This window comes from Larus michahellis, chromosome 17 (genome assembly GCF_964199755.1).
Source record: "Larus michahellis chromosome 17, bLarMic1.1, whole genome shotgun sequence".
Taxonomy (NCBI): domain Eukaryota; kingdom Metazoa; phylum Chordata; class Aves; order Charadriiformes; family Laridae; genus Larus; species Larus michahellis.
Genome location: NC_133912.1, coordinates 910,587 through 917,081, shown reverse-complemented (window position 1 = coordinate 917,081; position 6,495 = coordinate 910,587).

Below are 6,495 nucleotides of genomic sequence, written 5' to 3'. Positions count from 1 at the left end.
CGCCCCAGCCAATCAGCGCCGCCATACGCACGGCCGCCGCTTCCCATTGGTTGCGGGGCGGGGCGAGGGGGCGGGGCCGCGGGTTTTCGGGACACCGCGGCAGGTGGGGGCGCGCCGGCGGGCTCCGCGCGCGCCGGTCCCGATCCTGATCCCGATCCCGATCCTGATCCCGGTCCCGATCCCGGTCCCCATTCTGGCTCTTCCGGCGGCAGGGAGCTCGCAGGAGCCTCCTCCAGCCGCTGCCCCCCCTCCGCGACGGGCGCCCCCATCCCGGTCCTTGGATGTGCTCCCGGTGGAACGGGAATTTCTCGCCCCGCCCCCCCCCCCCCGCCGCTCCCGTTGATCGGTGCCTAATGAACCCCGTGTTGCTCGTTGCACAGGCTGGGCCACTGGCCCCGGTCGCCTGCCCACCCCGCTGCAGGCAAGCACCTCTGTTTGAGCAAGGTTTCAACCCTCAAACCCCCCAAATTTAGCTGCTTGCGTCCTTAAAACATTTGGGGCCCAAACCAGGCAGATTTGGTTAAAACAAACGCAGTTGGATGCGGCAGGGTTTCACGTTGCTGTGGGACAGCCACGGCGGGGGTCCAGGACCTCCGAGCTGAGCCCGGGAGGTTTGTCAATGCACCAAGATAAGAACGATTTTCATTTTAAGCCCATTTTTCCGCCTGCTTTTGAATCGCGTTTCTTCCCCAGCACAGCTCTGGCTGGCGTGGTTTGCTGGGCGACTTTCTGCTGGTACGCGCCGGCTCATCTACCAGTTAACCCGAAAAAGAAAAGTAAGTGCGTTGATAAATTCAGTTTTTCCTCCCGACGACTTGAAATCTGGTGATGCTTCAACTGCAGAAAACGTCGCGTAACCGCTGTTTTCTTTCTGTCATTCCTTTCAATGGGAGGAATAAACTGGTGAGTTAATGACGCTGCGCCGCACCGACCTGCCTTTTCCTGCGATGGAATCGGAGTCGCCAGCGTGACACCAACCAACCGCTCCGGCAAGCGGGGCGCAAACCGTCGCCGACACCTGCCTTTGCTTGGCACCGTGTAGGAACCGCCTGCCAACATATTAAAAGTGTACGTTTGATAGAAAACTTCCTGCGCTCGTGCCGTTCGTCCCACCGGAGTGTCTCGTGCCATTCGTCCCACTGAAAAGGGTGTTTTTTTCCCGCTGCAAACCCCATGCTGGCGATGTCTGTCTTTTCCCAACCCTTCTCTTCGCTTATTCCCTGCTCCCCTGGGCAATCAGAAATGGTAAATTTGCTCCTCTTCCTTGAGAAGCTCCCTTTGCTGTTCTCTGTTTTCCCATTTCTTCGCATTTTTGGAGGGTGGTGGTTTTTAAAACCCCAAGTCTCTCCTTCATAGCCACCCTTCTCTTTCTGCCATTCCTCTTCCACCCTTTGGCTTTCCGTCTGAAAATGATCATTTTTGTCCATCGGTCAATGACGCTTTTCCTTTATTGCATTTTCCCTTCTGCCTTTTGTCTGCGGCTTTTACCACGGCACCTTTAACCCGTTCCCATACCGACTGGGTCTCTTCACTATTTGTTATCTCTTCTGTCTCCTCTTGACGCTGCCCGGTAGCATCTTGATGCCAGCGTCGTCGCAGCGCAACAAGTTGGAGAGGTTGCGGCAGGGAGCTTGAATCACCCGGCTATCGAACCCGCCGCTGGACCGCGCCGCGTCCCAGATATTTGGCCAGAAGTCGACGGATAAATCTGATGTTGGTGGAATAAATATCCCGTCAGCAACCACCTCCAGCAGCCAGGTTTTAGCCGTGTTGCTCGTTGGGTTTAATCCCGTCTGTCGCACCCAACATAACTGGGTTGACGGTAACTCAAGTTTTGGAGATTAAATCATGCCCAGCAGCCCAACAGACTCCCAAATATCCCTCTAATATTTCTTTATATGGCACATATGGTCTTGCAGCAGGGCTATGCGTTTGAGTACAACGGAGGCAACTGTAAATCCACAGCCGGGGAACTGGGAGAAGGTATTACTGGTGTCGTACTTCCGAGTACAACCTTCCTTAGAGATTTCTCTACTTTCTTCTTAGAATTTATCTTCTAATTTCTCTTCTTAGAATCGTCTGCCTCACCCTCTTCTTCCTCTCAGCTTCCCCCTGGCATCAGAAATGTCTCGGCGGGGATTTGCCTTATGGGACTGCCCCGACAGCGCGTCAGTTGAATGTGAAGATTAGGTTTTGTGGCCAAAGAATAATTTATGGCGGTCCTAAAATGAGCTTCCCCCCCGCCCCAGCTTTTACCCACTGGGATTTGCGGTCATTTACAGCCTGCGCCAGAGTTGCATTGTACCTGTGAAAAAGACCCACCCAAAACCAGAAAGGGGAGAAAAAATCAATTCTGAATATAAGATGGGAATTCAAAAATGTAGGAAGGAAGCAGAAATTGAGGACTTTTGTGCCGTTTGCAGTGATTGCTTGAGTCTAGGAGAAACTTCATGTTTGTGGTGGGTTTTTTTTCCGGGATAACAGCTGACGTGGGGATGTCTGCAGATCCCAGTTTCACTTTTGACTGGCATCCAAAGCCTTGCTCTGGGCAGGCTGGCGTCATCTTGCATCGAACTGGTGACAAACGACGTGGTAACCATTAATGCCAGGTCCAACATATTTGATATCAACAATCTAGGTACCATGAAGCCTTTCCTGGCAAGGCTCTCGAGGGGTATTGCACTTTAAATAAGGAGAAGCAGAGTCACCCAGATGCTGTTGGATGCTCATGGCCCAACAAAACCCAACACAAAGGATTTATTTGGACACGAATCGTTCAGGTGGTCTCCAACGGATGGGAGAGGCTATCCTGTTGAGGGATGATTTGAGGGATGGGTGGACTGTTCAGTGGATGAGGAATCGGCTGGCTGGTCACATCCAGAGGGTGGTGGTCAACGGCTCCATGTCCAGATGGAGATCGGTTACAAGCGGTGTCCCTCAGGGGTCCGCAGTGGGACTAGAACTGTTCGATATCTCCATCAATGACATGGACGGTGGGATCAAGGGCACCTTCCGCACGTTTGCCGACGACACCACGCTGAGTGGTTCGGTGTCACGCCTGAGGGACGGGATGCCATCCAGAGGGACCTGGACAGGTTTGAGAGGTGGGAGTGTGTGAACATCACGAGGTTCAACAAGGCCAAGGGCAAGGTCCTGCCCATGGGTTGGGGCAACCCCTGGTATCAGCACAGGCCGGGGGGTGAAGGGATGAAGAGCAGCCCTGAGGAGAAGGACTTGTGGGTGTTGGTGGCTGAGAAGCTCAACATGAGCCAGCAATGTGCGCTGGCAGCCCAGAAAGCCAACCGCAGCCTGGGCTGCATCCCCAGCAGCGTGGGCAGCAGGGCAAGGGGGGGGATTCTGCCCTTCTGCTGGTGAGACCCCCCTGCAGTGCTGCCTCCAGCGCTGGGGCACCAACAGCAGAAGGACACGGAGCTGTTGGAGCGGGGCCAGAGGAGGCCCCGGAGATGCTGGGAGGGCTGGAGCCCCTCTGCTGGGAGGACAGGCTGAGAGAGCTGGGGGGGTTCAGCCTGGAGAAGAGAAGGCTCCGGGGAGACCTTCCAGCCCCTTCCAGTCCCTCAAGGGGCTCCAGGAAAGCCGGGGAGGGACTCTGGAGCAGGGAGGGGAGCCATGGGATGAGGGGGAAGGGTTTTACACTGAAAGATGGGAGATTGAGGTTGGATATCAGGAAGAAATTCTCTCCTGTGAGGATGGTGAGCCCCTGGCCCAGGTTGCCCAGAGAAGCTGTGGCTGCCCCATCCCTGGAGGGGTTCAAGGCCAGGTTGGCCGGGGCTTGGAGCAACCTGGGCTGGTGGGAGGTGTCCCTGCCCAGGGCAGGGGGCGTGGAACGAGATGATCTTCAAGGTCGCTTCCAACCCAAACCATTCAATGATTCTATGATATGATTCTTCACCACCGTGGGTGGGTTTTCCCAAGGAAAAGACAAGGGGGTTGCGGCATTTCTTGGCAAAGGCATGAAAAAGATACGGATGTTGGAATTGGGCGAAATGATCTTGGCAGCGCGATGCAATTAGCACCGAGCCTAATTAAACGCCCAGGAGGATGGAGAGGTCACCTTTCTTCAAGGGCTTCAAGGCAGGATCACATGGATCAAAGCTCTTTTGTAAGACGCCACTTGAGGAGCAGACCCCGGAAACAGGGCGGGTTTGGGCTGAGATGGTCTTTTTTAGGTTCAAAACTGCAAATCCACCATGCCCAGCTCATCTCGGTAGCCAAAATGACCAACACGGTCTAATACCAAATGATATTAAATCATCAAACTCTCGGCGACGGAGTTGGAAACACTGGGCAAATTGATTTAAAACTCTTCGCGCAGTCGTAAAACTTGAAGTTTTACGGCTGGAGCTCCCCAGCGCTCAAATATTAGAATTAAAAAGAAACGGGCATTGATGCAAGCAAGAAAATATTCTGCTCCTGATTTAAAGACTAGCGAATTGCTAAATATTTTTATTAGCGGCAAATTTGCAGCTTGCTGGAACTAATTTCACGCCCGGTAGATATGGAGCTTAAGCTGGGGATGGCGTTAAATTACTCTCTTGTAAAGGTATTTAAGTCTCACGACGGGGACGCCGTTAGACGGTGGGGACCTGGCTGGGGACCCCCTTTTTGGGGTGGCTTCTCGTGGCTTGGGAGCCCCGGGGATGGCGGCGAGGGAAAGCCGAGCTCTTGCAGCGTTGGTACAAACCCATCATTTCCTCCCCCAGGTGGGAGAGGAACCACCAAAGCCCCTCATTTGCATAAATTTGCTTAGGAGGTTTGCTGCAAACCGGCGCAGGACTCAGGCGCTTGCAGGGCCCTACCATCCTCCAGTCCGGAAAGATAAATTTTAGGGGTGTTTTTGGCATGTTTTGGAGTTTATTTAGGATATTCAGGGTTTAATCGATTGAATTATTTGTATTTATTTATTTCATTGGCTTTAAAAATGTATTTAAATTATTTTAATTGATTTTTTATTTAGGATATTCTGGATTTAATTGATTCGAGAGATGGGGAAAGGCTGGATCCCCGAGTGCCGCTCGCCCTCCGTGCCCATTATTTCCACATCTTCTTTGCTGGCTGGAGGTTTTATGCCTTGGAGATGGTTTTCCAGCCCAAATCCCACCGTCTTCCTTCTGCGAAGCCTCGGAGTGCACCAGGAACCACCCAGCTTCATGCGATGGGAAAAAAAAAAAAAGAAACCCCATCCCGTTTCGGTTTGCCCGGATACAAACCGGGACAGGTGCAGGGACGGGGTTGGAGGATGCGGAGCCCAAGAAAGCAAAGCCAAGGCGTCGAGGAGATCCGATTACCCCTCTAAAAATACCTCCGGGAGGGTGGCGATGGTAAACAAGAGCTATTTAAATCCCCCGGTCCACTTTCTGCGCTGGAAATACATGAGGTTAAATAGTTCTCCCCCGACTTCTCGGAGAGAAGTATGGCCGAGAAGTGCTACGTTACCCTTTTCCGAAGAGAAATCCCTAAGAAAAGAATTTTAAAATAATAGGAGAGGGTTTGTAATGGCTCCGGTGGGGATACAGCTCTCTCTCACAGGAACCCGCTTCGGATTATCTTTCTCTTGCTGATGGCAGAAATCAATTTTAATCGTCCTGACGGGAAATGAGGATGTAAGACTTCAAACAGAACAAATCCTGCAACGTCCAAAAAATAATAAAATGGGATATGAAGTCACTTTTAAAACAAAACAAAAAAAATCATCCCACCCCAGCAGTAGGAGATGCCTCTAAAAGCCCCAACAGGCTCCAGTTGGTGGGAGGTGGAGGAGCAAAAGCCTTTCCCGTGGTGGGATGCGTCTGACCCCAACCGAGAAGCACTTGGAGAAAGTGGATGGAGGAAGACGGGGTGTCTCCGTCATCACCCGTTGTCCTGGTTTGAGATCGGTTCAAAACGTTCCCGAGTGGAAGTTGGTCGTTTTCTGGTTTTGGTGACTTTTTATATTAAATGCAGTTCGAATTCGGTCCGGTAAATTTGTACATCAGTACAAATAAGGCTCTCCGAAGTCAAAGCAACTGCAGAGGGTTTCCCTAAAAAACCTTACAAAAAAAGGCCCTATAGTTGTCTTCTGGGGATGCTTAAATACCGTCACGCCCACACGGGGTGACGTTTCCCCATGGGATCAAAGCCCCTGGGTGATATTGTGGCAAAATCTGACCCTTGTATCGCCAGCCCGGGCGTATCTGAGTAAAGAAAGGAGGAGAGAAACCTTCTGAAAGACTCGGGTTGTAGAGAGCCCTCCCTGGGCGATGGAGCGGAGGCAAAGCTAAAGGAAGGAGTGAAACGAACTGACGGAAAACGAATACAAGAGGGTCGGGGGGAGAAAAGAAGGCAAGAGCAGGGTCTGGGGAGATGCTAAAAACGATAACTTGCTTTTCTAACGGCATTCCCAACGGTGCTAAAGCCCACGGTGAGCTGTTTTTCCAAGAAACGTCTATTTCTCCGAGAAATGCTATTTCCCATCAATCTTATCCTTAAAAGAGTCTC